Raw genomic sequence first — 16,612 nt, 5'->3', positions numbered from 1 at the left:
CACCCCATGTTCTTAAATTTCAAAAAGAAATAGACCATTCGTTTGTGCTGTGTTTGTGCTTTTTTGTGCTGCAAAAATGAACGTTTGCGCCGCTATGGTTTCCGAGATATTGCGCGCTTGATTTGATGAAACCCCGCCCACTTTCCACCCCATGTTCTTAAATTTAAAAAATAAATACACCATTCGTTTGTGCTGCAAAAATTAACGTTTGCGCCGCTTTGGTTTCCGAGATATTGCTCGCTTGATTTGATGAAACCCCGCCCACTTTCCACCCCATGTTCTTAAATTTAAAAAACAAATACACCATTCGTTTGTGCTGCGTTTGTGCTGGTTTGTGCTGCAAAAATGAACGTTTGCGCCGCTTTGGTTTCCGAGATATTGCTCGTTTGATTTGATGAAACCCCGCCCAGAAATATCTCTCTAAAAGACAACTTTTCCCATTTTTTTATACAAAGTTGTCATTTGACAGAGATATTTATCTCACCCAGCATGGGCATATGTAAAAAGACACCCCAAAACACATTGCCCTACTTCTCCTGAGTACGGCGATACCACATGTGTGACACTTTTTTGCAGCCTAGGTGCGCAAAGGGGTCCAAATTCCAATGAGTACCTTTTAGGAGGGCATTTTTAGATATTTGGATTCCAGACTTCTTCCCACGCTTTAGGGCCCCTAAAATGCCAGGGCAGTATAAATACCCCACATGTGACCCCATTTTGGAAAAAGACACCCCAAGGTATTCTGTGAGGGGCATGGCGAGTTCATAGAAGATTTTTTTTTTTGGCACAAGTTAGCAGAAATTATTATTTTTTTTTTTTCAACAAAGTCTCCCTTTCCGCTAACTTGGGACAAAAAGTTCAATCTTTCATGGACTCAATATGCCCCTCAGCGAATACCTTGGGGTGTCTTCTTTCCAAAATGGGGTCATTTGTGGGGTGTTTGTACTGCCCTGGCATTTGAGGGTCTCTGCAATTATTACATGTATGGCCAGCATTAGGAGTTTCTGCTATTCTCCTTATATTGAGCATACGGGTAATGATTTTTTATTTTTTTCCGTTCAGCCTCTGGGCTGAAAGAAAAAATGAACGGCACAGATTTCTTCATTCGCATCGATCAATGTGGATGAAAAAATCTCTGCCAAAAAAAAGGAGGGGAAAGGCGTCTGCCAGGACATAGGAGCTCCGCCCAACATCCAAACCCACTTAGCTCGTATGACCTGGCAAACCCGATTTCTCCATTCACATCAATCGATGTGGATGAATAAATCATTGCCGGGATTATTTTTTTATAAAAAATGTTTGCCAAAGCATATGAACACCGCCCCTCAGCTCATAAGCCTCGGCAAACGTATGTTTTTTTATAGGACAAACCTCTCCTTCCCCATGGAACAATGTGCAAAGCGCAAATCGCCCAGAGATGTGGCGAAGTATATTATGCACTTTGTCCCAGGTGAAAGGAGAGGTTTGCAGCAGCTCTGTGTGAAAGTACCCTAAGACCCCTGTGTGCCTGTCCTGTGTCACGTGATCCCTACACTAATAGTGTACCTGTGTGTGGTACTTGCGGAAACACTCCCCTATGCATAGGGCAGGGTGGTCAGGACAGTCAGGACAAAAAAAGGTGGTGTCACGCATTATTCCACCCCTGCTACAGACAGGGCCGGACTGGCCTACCGGGATACCGGGAAATTTCCCGGTAGGCCGCTGGCCCTGGGGCCGCTTTAAGATATTCCTGCACTTATTCGGCGGCCGGCAGGCCGAATCCGAAAGCTCTGACTCTGAGTTCTGTAGTGGTGGCCGGTGGGTGGAGCTGAGCAGGCCGGCCGGCCTCCGTGGGAGCGGCACTACTCCCTCCGACCACCTGGTGTCGCTGTGAGCGGCAGCCCCTGATCCTCCTGGCCCGGCCTGGCTGGCTGTCCTGTGTGTGGGCGGCCGCCCCTCTCTTCCTGCAAGTGGCCTCAGGCTCCCACCGCCTCACCTCCAGATTCAATATGCCGGGCCCAGGCCGCAGACCGGAAGCAGAGCCAGACCCAATGGAACACAGCCCTGAGAGGACTTGAGGAGCCGCAAATACTGGGGGTAAGAAGGGGCCAGGCTGTGCCCACATGTGACTGTGCAGGCTGTCAGGGTTATGTAGTGTATATTATTTACATACAGTCTTATAAATTATAAGACTGTATGTACACTAATATACACTACATAACCCTGACAGCCTGCACAGTCACATGTGGGCACAGCCCTGGCATCCAATACATGTCACAGAGAGCTATACTGTGCATTATAAGCTATACTGCACAGTATAGCTCTCTGTGACATGTATTGGATGCCAGGGCTGTGCCCACATGTGACTGTGCAGGCTGTCAGGGTTATGTAGTGTATACTATTAGTGTACATACAGTCTCCAGTTTACAGGAATCTCCAGGAGTGGCATCAGCTGGGCAGATCAGCATCTAGGATCTGGGCTCCATGGGCCCTCTGTGGCCCTCACATGCATCACAGCAAGGAGATGATTGGGGCAGTTGACAGCAGGGCTCTGGCTGGAGGTAACACTTTGTGAAAGGTTGTCACACAGGTTGTCAGGGGCTGGGAGGGGAGAACATCTTGGTGTGTAACCTGGTGTCACTGTGCTGTACCAAGGATCTGCTGGGCATGGTGCCTCCACAGAGGGCAGGGAATCAGATTGACTGAGGAGGGCTTGTACTTTGGAGAAGAATATGTGGCTTCATGTGACAGAGCAGATGAATCGCACAGAAGAGTGTGTGGATGAGGATACGTCGTGTCTCCAGGAGCTCTGCCCCTGACATCTCCAAGTGACAGACACTGCTGGACATCCCTGGCACCCTGTACACATTATACATGCACAGTATAGCTTTCCCTGATATGTATTGGATGCCAGGGCCATGCCCACATGTGGCAAGTGGCGGTGCATTATACACAGCAGCACGGTGTCCGGTACTCACACAAAGACGTGGTAGACAAATGCCCAGCCCCGGGGTCTCTCCAACACGTTGCGCAGGTAGTTATGCAGCCTCCGGTACTTCACGTTCCTCCGGCAGCTCTGGCTGCTGTTATACGACAGCGGCTTCCCCAATAAGCTCATGCAAGCTCCCTGCTTCCCCCGGCGGCTCTCCTGCAAGCCCCCTCCCGATCCCACACCGCTGCCCCTGTCAGTGTCACTGGTGCCCAGGAGAAGCAGCCCGTCCCCTCTACTGGAGTTCAACAGCACCCTGTTGCCCCGACCCGTAGTAACGGTCCCTGCCCCTGCCTTAACCTCCAGAGCTGCTTTTTATCCAGAGCCTCCCACATCACCTCCACTATGGTTGCGGGACATGGCATCACCGGCGTGGGCACAGAGGGCTCCGGGTGCATGCACAGGGACAGGGTGGCAGCGCTTCCTGGCTGCAGACTGTCAGATCTGATCACAAGTTTGCACCAGCCATACATACATGAAGGCTCTGTGTGCAGGGTGCCAGGGGGGTCCAGCAGTGTCTGTCACTTGGAGATGTCAGGGGCAGAGCTCCTGGAGACACGACGTATCCTCATCCACACACTCTTCTGTGCCATTCCTCTGCTCTGTCACATGAAGCCACATATTCTTCTCCAAAGTACAAGCCCTCCTCAGTCAATCTGATTCCCTGCCCTCTGTGGAGGCACCATGCCCAGAAGATCCTTTGTACAGCACAGTGACACCAGGTTACACACCAAGATGTTCTCTACTCCCAGCCCCTGACAACCTGTGTGACAACCTTTCACAAAGTGCTACCTCCAGCCAGAGCCCTGCTGTCAACTGCCCCAATCTCCTTGCTGTGATGCATAAAGAAGCATGTGAGGGCTACAGAGGGCCCATGGAGCCCAGATCCTAGAAGCTGATCTGCCCAGCCGATGTCACTCCTGGAGAGTCCCTTGCTGCTCTCTGTACAGGAGGGGACAGTGATCACACAGCTCTCTGCATCCAGCAGGCTGCTCAGCCTCCACACAGGCAGCTCCCAGCAGTCTACTGTGCCTTCATACATAGAAGCCTGGAGGTCACTTCCAGGCAGCTGAAACTCCATGCATGATGGTCAGAGTGGCTGTGAGAAGCTTGGAGCCCACCACCTCCAGGCAGATGCACTTCAACAACTTTTCCAGGAGAATCCAGCAACTCTGTGACAGCAGGAAGGGGTTGCCAGTCACTCACTTGTCCCTGTGCAGCCTGCAGCTCCAGTCCTTCTCCTGGTGCTGCTGCTGACATACATTCAAGGGGGACAGAACGGGAAGGGAGGGGGGGAAGGGGGGTGAGGAAGAGGGGGAAAGCCAGGTACTTACAGGAGGACTATATCTGAGTATAAATTAAAGGGGTTGTTCGGGTTCAGAGCTGAACCCGGACATACCTCCATTTTCATCCAGGAAGCCCCCCTGACTTGAGCATCGGAGCAGTTCATGCTCCGATGCTCTCCTTTGCCCTGCGCTAAATCGCGCAGGGCAAAGGCATTTTTTGAAGATCTGGTGACGTACCGGGGCTCTCCATGGGGCTGCCAGGAAGCCCAGTGACGTCACCGTCGGCCGGGATTTAGCGCTGCCCTAGCCAGTAAAACGGTAATATGAACAATGGGGTTCTACAAAAGAGCTATTGTGGGGCAAAGTTCATATTCGTGTTTACACACGTGTTTTAAAATGAATGCTTTCCCCTTTTATAAACAAGTAAATAATGACGCAACGCCGTGGGGCTGGTGTGCAACTTTTTCCAGGGCTGGTTTTTATCCCCAGTCCGGCCCTGGCTACAGACACGACATATTTTTCTTGGGGAACGTTGAGTTGGGTTACCAGGATAGACAGACGGGAAGTGTCTGCCATGTAGCCGGATCACTACATCAGGGACTTGGGGCACAGACCCTCCTGGATACAGGATACAGGATTTCTGAAATGATCTCTTCCTGGAATTTTAGGAAGGATCCTGTTCTCCCATCCTTACTGTAGAGAACAAAACTATTATATACAGCCAATTGAATCAAATATACAGACACCTTCTTATACCAGCGTCTGGTGCGTCGGGAAACTAAATAGGGAGCAAACATCTGGTCATTGAAGTCCACCCCTCCCATGTGAAGGTTATAGTCGTGGACAGAGAGGGGTTTCACAATGACTCCAGTTGCCCTTTCAATTTGGACAGTCGTGTCTGCGTGAATGGTGGACAGAAGGTAAACGTCCCTCTTGTCCCTCCACTTCACCGCGAGCAGTTCTTGGTCACATAAGGCAGCCCTCTCCCCCCCGTGCAAGTCGGGTACTAACGAGCCGTTGGGGGAAGCCCCGGCGACTAGGTCGCGCGGTGCCACAGCATTGAATTCCGACTAGATGTAAGTGCCGAAAGAGGGCCACGCTTGAGTAAAAATTGTCCACGTATAAGTGGTACCCCTTGTGGAGTAAGGGTGACACCAAGTCCCAGACAATCTTGCCACTGCTCCCCAGGTCGTCAGGACATCCGACCGGCTCCAGTTTTGAGTCTTTTCCCTCATAGACCCTAAAATGATACGTATAGCCTGTGGCCCTTTCACAGAGCTTATACCGTTTGACCCCATACCGGGCGCTCTTGCTGGGGATGTACTGTTTTATGCCAAGGCGCCCGGTAAAATGTACTAGGGACTCATCTATGCAGATGTTTTGATTAGGGGTATACGCACAGGGATGGACTGGGACAATAAAGTGGCCCTGGACTTCAGCCAGACCGGCCCACTTTATTTTTCCCAAACACACTCAAAAAAAAATATGTGAATGGCGCTGTTATGGAGGGGATCTGTGAATGGCACTGTTATGGAGGGGATCTGTGAATGGCACTTTTATGGAGGGGATCTGTGGATGGCACTGTTATGGAGGGGATCTGTGGATGGCACTGTTATGGAGGGGATCTGTGGATGGCACTGTTATGGAGGGGATCTGTGGATGGCACTGTTATGGAGAGGATCTGTGGATGGCACTGTTATGGAGGGGATCTGTGGATGGCACTGTTATGGGGGGGATCTGTGGATGGCACTGTTATAGAGGGGGATCTGTGGATGACACATACCGTATATAGCATCTTATGCTATGTGTCATCCACAGATACCCCTCCATAACAGTGCCATTCACAGATACCCTCCATAACAGTGCCATCCACAGATCCCCCCCATAACAGTCATCCACAGATCCCCCCATAATAGTGTCATCCACAGATCCCCCCATAACAGTGTCATCCACAGATCCCCCTCCATAACAGTGCCATCCACAGAACACTGTTATGGAGGGGGATCTGTGGATGACATTGTCATGGGGTGGATCTGTGGATGACACATATAGCATAAGATGTTATATACGGTATGTATCATCCACAGATTCCCCATAACGGTGCCATCCACAGATCCCCCTCCATAACGGTGCCATCCACAGATCCCCTTCCATAACGGTGCCATCCACAGATCCCCCTCCATAACAGTGTCATCCACAGATCCCCCTCCATAAGTGTCATCCACAGATCCCCCTCCATAACAGTGTCATCCACAGATCCCCCTCCATAATGGTGCCATCCACAGATCCCCCCCATAAGTGTCATCCACAGACCCCCCCCCATAAGTGTCATCCACATGACAGACCCCCCCCCCATAACAGTGCCATCCACGGATCCCCCTCCCTATAACAGTGCCGTCATCCATAGATCCCCCTCCCCGCCACTCACAGTAGTATACATTAATAAATCGGTATCCTGCAGGCTGCAGACAGTAACTTTAATTTTAACACAGCGCTCATCTCTTTACTACCTTACATTCAGCTCCCTCCAGCCTCCAGTAACAAGTGCGGGCGGCAGCGCTCACTCACTGACGTCACGCGCCTGCGCCGCCTAGTGGGAGGAGCAGGCGTGTGACGTCAGTGAGTGAGCGCCGCCCCCACACTGCCTGCTGTTACTGGAGCTGAGTCAGTGTAAGATAGTAAAGAGATGAGCGCTGATTTTAAAGTTAACACACTGACAGCAAAAAAATTAAAATGGCTCGGGACCGGCCGGGCCCCCCCGGGGTCCGGGCCCCTTACTGGGGTATCGGCTTTACCCCCCTGATGGCGGCCCTGGCCGGCCCATAATTCGATCGGCCCACCGGGATTCTCCCGGTACTCCCGATGGCCAGTCCATCGCTGTATACGCATCTGCAAATCTTGATGACAAATGGTCTATAAGGGGCCGAATTTTGTGGAGCCGGTCATAAGCAGGGTGGCCTCTTGGATGACAGGTGCTATTGTCAGCGAAATGCATAAAGCACATGATGACCTCAAAACGTGCCCTGGACATTGCAGCAGAGAACATGGGCATGTAATGTATTGGGTCTTTAGACCAATATGACCGCAATACATTTTATTTAGTTAGACCCATGCTGAGGATAAGGCCCCAAAAAAAATTTAACTCGGAAACTGTGACTGGTTTCCACCGGTAAGGCTGGGCATAGAGGCTTTCCGGATTGGCGGTAATAAACTGTGTGGCGTAGCGGTTGGTTTCTGCCACAACTAGGTCATAGAGATCCGCGGTGAAGAACAGCTCAAAAAACTAAAGGGCCGATCCTAAATGAGCCGTCTCCACGCAAACTCCAGGCTGGCCGGTGAAAGGGGGCAATACGGGTGTGGCGGAAGCAGGGGAGTGCCAATTAGGATTTGCCAGCACCTCTGGGATACTAAGGGTTCTACGGGCCTGTGAACGCGGTGGCTGCGACGGGGGAGTTATTGCACGTGCCACCGTACCAGCTGGAACTGCCCTTCTGGTGCTCACCACTTCACCAGGGAATACGGCAGTGCTGGTAGAAGGTCCAGGATGTGCTGCGCTGCTGGTGTATGCCGCACCATAAACAAGATCAGCGCTAGCACCACTCTGCTGCAAATGAGGCTCATCATGCGGGGTATGCAGAACACTGACATGGGATCGGGTACGCCTGACTGTAGCAGGGACCTCTACCTCGTCATCTTCGCTAGCGGTTAGAGTGCCACTGCTGTCTGCAGGTTCATATTCTGAACTACTGGATTCAGCGGGTGAGGCGTCCCCATCGCTTTCAGCCATCACGGCCAGAATCCTGTAGGCCTCTTCAGCGGAATACCCCTTGTTTGACATTTTGGGTTCACTAAATTTAGGGGGTATTCCTCTGAGACTACCCAGGAAAAAGAGCAAACCTACTTAGTAAAAAGGAGTGCTTGCGAAGTAAAGCTGCGTTCGCTAATAAAGATCCAAAAAGCTCAAAAGTGATCTTTATTGCGGCGCAGCGATTTTACTGTGTTTTTGCAGTGATCAGAAAAAAATAATTCTGTCACTGCGGTGGGGCGGACTGAACGCAAGTGTGCGCACAAGATCAGACCTGATCGGGCAAACACTGCGTTTTGTAGAGCCTAAGGTGACCCTAATGTACTTATATAGATCTGATTGCGATCAGTCTTGATCACTTACAGATACTATATAGTACTAGTGCTGATTAGCGACAGCGATGACGCTAATCAGCGACTAATCAGTGACTGCGGTGGGCTGGGCGCTAAACTACCTAGCAAGTAGCTAACTACCTGGCGGTGATGAGGGACCCTTACAGGGGGGTGATTAATGACAGGGGGGTGGACAAGGGGGTGATCAGGGAGTCTAATATGGGTGATCAGGTGCTAAATAAGTAGTTAATAAATGACAGGGTAATGTCTAATGTGTAGTGTGGTGATTTGGTGCTACTTACAGAGCTGCCTGTGTCCTCTGGTGGTCGATCCAAGCAAAAGGGACCACCAGAGGAGCAGGTAGCAGTTATATCAGACGCTATTTTCAAAATAGCGTCTGACATAACCATTTCATTGGTCATTTCAAAAATCCACAGCCTGCCAGCCAATGATCGCGGCCGGCAGGCTGCAGATGAACTTGTGAACTACGCGATCCTGGCTACTTTCACACTAGAGTTTTTTTGCGGATCTGTCATGGATCTCCAAAAACGCTTCTGTTACAATAATACAACCGCATGCATCTGTCATGAATGAATCCGGTTGTATTATGTCTTCTATAGCCATGACAGATCCGTCTTGAACACCATTGAAAGTCAATGGGGACGGATCAGTTTTCTATTGTGCCAGATTGTGTCATAGAAAACAGATCCGTCCCCATTGACTTACATTGTCTGTCAGAACTGATCCGTTTGGCTCCGCTTCGTCAGGCGGACAGCAAAATGATGCAGGCAGCGTTTTGGTGTCAGCCTCCAGAATGGAATGGTGACTGATCGGAGGCAAATTGATGCATTCTTATCGGATCCTCTTCCATTCAGAATGCATTAGGGAAAAACCGATCCATTTTGGACCGCTAGAGCCCTGAACGGATCTCACAAACGGAAAGCCAAAACGCTAGTGTGAAAGTTGTCTAAGGCTACGTTCACACAGTGAAAAAAATGGCCATTGAAAACTGACACACTGTCAGAATTTCATGGCCATTTTTCAACCATTTGTGCAACCATTTTTTGGCCATCTGTCTGTTTTTAATGGCTGTTTTGCATCTGATTATCGTGGCTGATAAAAATGGATAATTTACATTGGCTTTTTTTTCCCTCATTTATTTGAAAGCACTGTTAATTTTATGCTGTGCATCAAAAGGGGGTTAAAGATACATAATATAAAACACAAGGGGGTACAGAGGGGGAAAGGACCCTGCCCACAAGAGCTTACAATCTACAAAGAAAGGGGGAAGAACCAGGCAGGTGAGGGTAAATGCGGCTCATTTGGCTGTCTGGTGGCAGCATGCTTATTGCAGGTGGTAGAATTTTCTGAATAGGTGGGTTTTCATGTTACTTTTGAAGGTTTGTATGTTGTTGGGGGGGAAGGAGTCTGAACAGAGAAATAGGTCTTGCAGAGATTGCGTGTGGGGATGTATCGAGAAAGCAGGTCAGAGACGTAAGAAGGGAACAGGTTGTGGACAGCTTTATATGTAGTTGTAAGTATTTTAAAGGGGTTCTGCAGTTTGTTTAAACTGATGATCTATCCTCTGGATAGATCATCAGCATCTGATTGGCCGGGGTCCGACACCCGGGACCCCAGCCGATCAGCTGTTTGAGAAGGCAGCGGCGCTACAGGAGCGCCGTGGCCTTCTCATTGTTTATTGCAGGCCCAGTGTGACGTCACGAATAGTATCAACTGGCCTGGGCGCGGCTAAGCTACAATCAAGTGAACAGAGCTTAGCTGCGCCCAGGCCAGTTGATACTAGTCGTGACTTCACTGGGCCTGCAGTAAACAGTGAGAAGGCCGTGGCGCTCCTGAAGAAAATGTAACAGACAAATTAGTGATTATTTTTTACCTGTCTACTAGATATAGCAGGGGTATATCACACCCAAAAATTTGTGAATTTCACCCGAGAATGTAACAAATTAGTGAAATTTGTTTACCTGTCTACTAGGTATAGCAGTGGTATATCACACCCAATAATTGGCGAATTTCACCCGAATATGTAACAAACAAATTAGTGAAATTACATAAAATAAAATACGTACAAATAAAAATAAAAAAAACTTGATTTAGGAGGTGGAGGTCCATATGTAGTAGGAGTTTGAGGAGGCGGTGGACGTATCGGTGTAGGTAGAAGCGGCGGTGTCGGAGGACGAGGTAGCCAACACTGTTTTTTGGTTATAATTTATATATTTTTTTTAATTAGGGTACACTCCAAAAGAGTGTGAAATATCCAAAATACAACAATGAGCAATTGCGCTGCAGTATAACAATGGCTGGTTAAGGCCGGTATACATGTCTATTCTGCACAAGGTACGGACAAGATGCCTGGTTCATTTTAATGAACATGAGCTTGTCCACATTGGCTGTGGACAGGCGGCTGCGCTTGTCTGTGATGACGCCCCCTGCCGTGCTAAACACACGTTCAGACAATACACTGGCTGCAGGGCAGGACAGCACCTCCAAGGCGTAAAGGGCAAGCTCAGGCTATGTGCCCAATTTAGAGACCCAGAAGTTGAAGGGGGCAGACCCGTCATTCAGTACGTGTAGGCGTGTGCACACATACTGCTCCACCATGTTGCTGAAATGCTGCCTCCTGCTAAGACGTTCCATATCAGCTGGTGGTGCTGGTTGTTGTGGCGTGCTGACAAAGCTTTTCCACATTTCGCCCATGCCAACCCTGCCTTCTGAGGTGCTGGTGGTGCCCCAGCTGCTATGGCGACCTCTTTCTCCTCCTCTGCCTTCGCCTTGTGCTTCCACTGTGCCCCCGCTGTCAGGTGGGAATGCCACCAGCAGCGCGTCTACCAGCGTGCGCTGGTACTCGCGCATCTTACGATCACGCTCCAGTGACAGAATTAAGGACGGTATGTTGTCCTTGTAACGGGGATCCAGCAGCATGTTAGAATGTGGGCACATGTTAGAATGTGGGCAACTCGGCGGTCGTTGCGGAGACATTGCAGCATGTAATCGCTCATGTGTGCCAGGCTGCCCAGAGGCAACGAAAAGCTGTCCTCTGTGGGAGGTATATCGTATGTGTTCTCTGTATCCCCCCAGCCACGCACCAGTGATGGCTATGAGCTGGTTTGGGTGCCACCCTGCTGTGAACATGGTTCCTCCTCCTCCATCTCCTCATCCTCCACCTCGTCATCCTCCAGAACTGTGCCCTGGCTGGACAATTGTGTACCTGGCGTTTGTGGGTGCAGGAACCCACCCTTGGAGCCACTTGTGAATGACTGGCCGGAAACCCTATGAAATGATCCCTCTTCCTCCTCCTCCTGTGCCACATCCTCTTCCATCATCACCAGCAGCGCTTTTTCAAGGAGGCATAGAAGTGGGTTGGTAACTCTGAGAACAGCGTTATCGGCACTGGCCATGTCGGTGGAGTACTCGAAACAGCGCAACAAGGAACACAGGTCTCGCATGGAGGCCCAGTCATTGGTGGTGAAGTGGTGCTGTTCCGCAGAGCGTGCTGCAGCTGAAACTCCACTATCCCCTGCTACTGCTCGCACAGTCTGGCCAGCATGTGCAAGGTGGAGTTCCACCTTATGGGCACGTCGCATATGAGGTGGTAAGCGGGAAGGCCAAAGTTACCCTGCAGTGCTGACAGGGGAGCAGCAGCAGGGTGAGAACGCCGAAAGCGCACAGACGGCCCGCACTTTCTGCAGCAGCTCTGACATATCGGGGTAATTTTTAAGGAACCTCTGCACCAAATTCAGCACATGCGCCAGGCAAGGGATGTGCGGTCAAACCCGCTAGTCCCAGAGCACCTAAGAGATTTCGCCCATTATCGCACACCACCAGGCCGGGCTTGAGGCTCACTGACACCAACCACTCATCGGTCTGTTGTTCCATGCCCGTCCACAGCTCCTGCGCGGTGGGGGGGTTTGTCCCCCAAACAGATACGTTTTAAAACTGCCTGCTGTCATTTACCCCTGGCTGTGCTGAAGTTGGTGGTGAAGGTGTTACGCTGACCGGATGAGGAGCCTGTAGAGGATGAGGAAGCATGGAAGGACATGCGCCAAACTGCTATCCGCCTCAGGCCCAGCCACCACTGCATTTACCCAGTGTGCTGTTATGGAGATATAAAGTCCCTGACCGTGCTTGCTGGTCCACGTATTCGCAGTTAGGTGGACCTTGCCACAGATGGCGTTGCGCAGTGCACACCTGTTTTTGTCCCCCACTTGGTTGTGCAGGGAAGGGATGGCACGCCTGGAAAAATTGTGGCGGCTGGGCACGACATACTGTGGGACAGCCACCGCCATAAGACTTTTAAAACTCTCAATCTCCACCAGACGGAATGACAGCATTTCAAAGGACAGTAATTTTGAAATGCTGGCATCAAGGGCCAGGGATCGCGGGTGGGTAGGGGGCTACTTCCTCTTCCTCTCCAGTGTTTGGGAGATGGAGAGCTGAACGCTTCCGTGGGACATTGTGGAGATGCTTGGTGACCCAGGTGGTGGTGTTGCTGGCAGATCCTCTGTTTGCAGGGTGGCACTGTCACTCCAGAGGTGGATGAAGAGGCCGCGACTGCAGCAGAAGAGGAAGCAGGAGGAGCCAGAGACCTTTCTTGGTTTTTTAGGTGTCTACTCCACTGCAGCTCGTGCTTTGCACTTAGATGCCTGGTCATGCAGGTTGTTCTCAGGTTGAGAACGTTTATGCCTCGCTTTAGGCTCTGATTGCACAGCGTGCAAAACACTCGTGTCTTGTCGTCAGAACATTGTCTGAAGAACTGCCACGCCAGGGAACTCCTTGGAGCTGGCTTTGGTGTGCTCGGTCCCTTGCTGCGGTGGGCAGTAGCAGGTGTACTGTCTAGGAGACGGCCGCTCCGCTTTTGCACCCTGCTCCCTCTTCTGCTGTGTTGGTGGCTCTGTGCGACCACCGCCTCTTCCTCCGAACTACACAGGTCACTCGCATGACCTTGATTCCATGTGGGGTCGAGGACCTCATCGTCCTCCACATCATCTTCCACCCAGTCTTCACCCCTGCCCTCCTTGTCGGTCTGCACACTTTCGAAAGCCAAAGCAGTTGGCACCTGTGTTTCGTCATCATCCGAGACGTGCTGCGGTGGTCCTCCCATGTACTCAGGTTGCAGGTGCCAACTCTGATCTTTCAGCAGACTGGGTGGGAGACAATGTAAGGGAACTGGAGGCACTATCAGCAACCCAATCTACTATCGCCTGTACTTGTTCTGGCCTCACCATTCGTAGAGCTGCATTAGGACCGACCAAATACCACTGAAGGTTCTGTCGCCTACTTGCATCTGAGGAAGGTGTTTCACTTGTGCGTGTAGCTGGCACAGATCGACCACGTCCTCTCCCTGCAACAGGAGCTCCACCAGCAGCACCACGGACTGGGGACACGTCCCTTATTTGACGCTCTCATATTTCTCAAATTTAGGATCTTGCTCAAAATGGTTGTTTTTTAATAACAGAATAGAACAACAGTATCTAATGCGTGTATCTCACAATGACAGATGCAGCAAAGACTGCAAAATTAAGATTTTTGCCCTAAATGGGTGTTTTTTTAATAGCAGAATAGAACAATAGTATCTAAAGCGTGTATCTCACACGTACAGATGCAGACAAGGTCGCAAATTAAGATTTTTGCCCTAAATGGGTGTTTATTTTATACCAGAATAGCACAGCAGTATGTAAATGCTGTATCTCACAATGACAGATGCAGCAAAGGCTGCAAAATTAAGATTTTTGCCCTAAATGGGTGTTTTGTTTATTAGCAGAATAGAACAGTATCTAAAGCGTGTATCTCACACGTACAGAATCAGACAAGGCCGCAAATTAAGATTTTTGACCCAGCCCTCCGTAATCAATTCTGTCAAGGGTAATCCGAGAACATGAAGGACGCATTGGCATTTCACAAATATCCAGAGTCATTGGAGGTGGCCATGTCTCTGGCTGTACGTATTGATAGACGCCTGAGGGAGAGATCTAAGATCGCTCGAGTCGCACTATTATATGGGAAAGCAGCCTTTTCCGACACTTTGGGTAGGGAGGCACTTGAGCTAATGTCTGATGATGAGCCAATGCAGTTGGGAGAAGTCACTCCTGGACCTGGTGATAAAAACATTAGGGTTAAGAAAAGACTCTGCTTTTTCTGTGGTAAAAGGGGACATCTTGTTAACTTATGTCCTTATGTTAAATGTCAAGGTGAGAAAGAGAACCAATGTGTTTAGTCCTCTTCTCACTCTTGGTAGTGTGGGTGGGGAATCTGAGAATGTACTTTTTTTCATTTACCGGTAGTACCGATTTCTCCTGCCTGCCAATGTGGCGCTAGACTCCAAAACTGTGGGAATTGAAGTATTTATTGACAGCGGGGCAGGGGTTAAAGTATTTGTCACAAATTGTGCAGGACATTCCCCTAAAGGTGGGAGATTCTCATCAAGAATCTATTTCATATTTTGTGCTGGAGGGTCTGCCTGCTCCTCTGGTGCTAGGTTTACCGTGGTTATCCAAACATAACCCTACCATCGATTGGCATGCGAGACAAATTCTTGATTGGAGTGATTTTTGCATAAACAACTGTCTTAGGGCTCTTTCACACTTGCGTTCTTGTCTTCCGGCATAGAGTTCCGTCGTCGGGGCTCTATGCCGGAAGAATCCTGATCAGGATTATCCTAATGCATTCTGAATGGAGAGAAATCCGTTCAGGATGCATCAGGATGTCTTCAGTTCCGGAACGGAACGTTTTTTGGCCGGAGAAAATACCGCAGCATGCTGCGCTTTTTGCTCCGGCCAAAAATCCAAAACACTTGCCGCAAGGCCGGATCCGGAATTAATGCCCATTGAAAGGCATTGATCCGGATCCGGCCTTAAGCTAAATTCGTTTCGGCGCATTGCCGGAGCCGACATTTAGCTTTTTCAGAGTGGTTACCATGGCTGCCAAGACGCTAAAGTCCTGGCAGCCATGGTAAAGGGGAGCGGGGGAGCAGTGTACTTACCGTTCGTGCGGCTCCCCGGGCGCTCCAGAGTGACGTCAGGGCGCCCCAAGCGCATGGATCATGTGATCACATGGATCACGTCATCCATGCGCATGGGGCGCTCTGACGTCACTCTGGAGCGCCCCGGGAGCCGCACGGACTGTAAGTATACTGCTCCTCCGCTCCCCACTACTACTATGGCAGCCAGGACTTTAATAGCGTCCTGGGTGCCATAGTAACACTGAACGCATTTGGAAGACGGTTCCGTCTTCAAATGCTTTCAGTACACTTGCGTTTTTCCGGATCCGGCGTGTAATTCCGGCAAGTGGAGTACACGCCGGATCCGGACAACGCAAGTGTGAAAGAGGCCTTAGCACGTCGCTTTCTGTTGTAACCACTAAAATTGTGCCTTCTATTATTTCGGATTTTTCTGATGTATTCTCTGAAAGTGGAGACCAGGAATTACCTCCACATCGGGAGTATGATTGCCCTGTCAACCTTATTCCCGGAGCTTTGTAAAAAATGACAGAACCTTTAGGCCATGTTTGGACTTCCGTGAGCTTAATCGCATTACTGTCCGTGATCCCTATCCCCTTCCTTGGATCCCAGATTTGTTCAATCAGATTGTCGGTGCCAAGGTGTTCTCTAAGTTGGATTTGAGGGGGGCATATAATCTGATAAGGGTCAAGGAGGGGGATGAATGGAAGACAGCCTTTAATACCCCCTGAAGGTTATTTGGGGAATTTGTTCATGCCTTTTGGGTTGACCAATGCTCCTGCTGTTTTTTAAACATTTCATCAATGACATCTTTTATCATCTGGTGGGCAGGTTTGTGGTGGTGTATTTGGATGACATTTTAATTTATTCCCCCGACATGGAGAAGCATCAGGATCACGTGAGACAGGTCTTATAGATCCTTAGAGAGAATAAATTGTATGCTAAGGCTACTTTCACACTCACGTTTTGGGCGGATCCGTCATGGATCTGCAAAAACTGATCCGTTACAATAGTATAACCGCATGCATCCGTCATGAACAAATCCGTTTGTATTATCTCTAACATAGCCAAGACAAATCCGTCATGAACTCCAGTGAAAGTCAATGGGAGACGGATCAGTTTTCTATTGTGCCAGAGTGTGTCAGAGAAAACAGATTCGTCCCCATTGACTTACATTGTGTGCCAGGACGGATCCGTTTTGCTCAGTTTCGTCAAGCGGACAGCAAAACGCTGCAGGCAGCGTTTTGG

General features: G+C 49.9%; 1 long non-coding RNA gene across 1 annotated transcript in view; it reads left to right on the top strand.

Annotated features, from left to right (window-relative positions):
- The window catches only part of LOC121009470, a 29,916-nt gene that overhangs the window by 9,675 nt on the left and 3,629 nt on the right, over positions 1-16,612 (top strand). Inside the window, exons 2-3 of the long non-coding RNA XR_005780765.1 lie at positions 8,698-8,703; positions 16,291-16,300. This is a non-coding gene — a long non-coding RNA (uncharacterized LOC121009470). The remainder of the gene's footprint in view (positions 1-8,697; positions 8,704-16,290; positions 16,301-16,612) is intronic.

Source organism: Bufo bufo, chromosome 8 (assembly GCF_905171765.1).
Source record: "Bufo bufo chromosome 8, aBufBuf1.1, whole genome shotgun sequence".
NCBI classification, from domain to species: domain Eukaryota; kingdom Metazoa; phylum Chordata; class Amphibia; order Anura; family Bufonidae; genus Bufo; species Bufo bufo.
The sequence above is the reverse complement of the archived record's forward strand: the minus strand, read 5'-3'. Positions and strand labels throughout refer to the sequence as shown.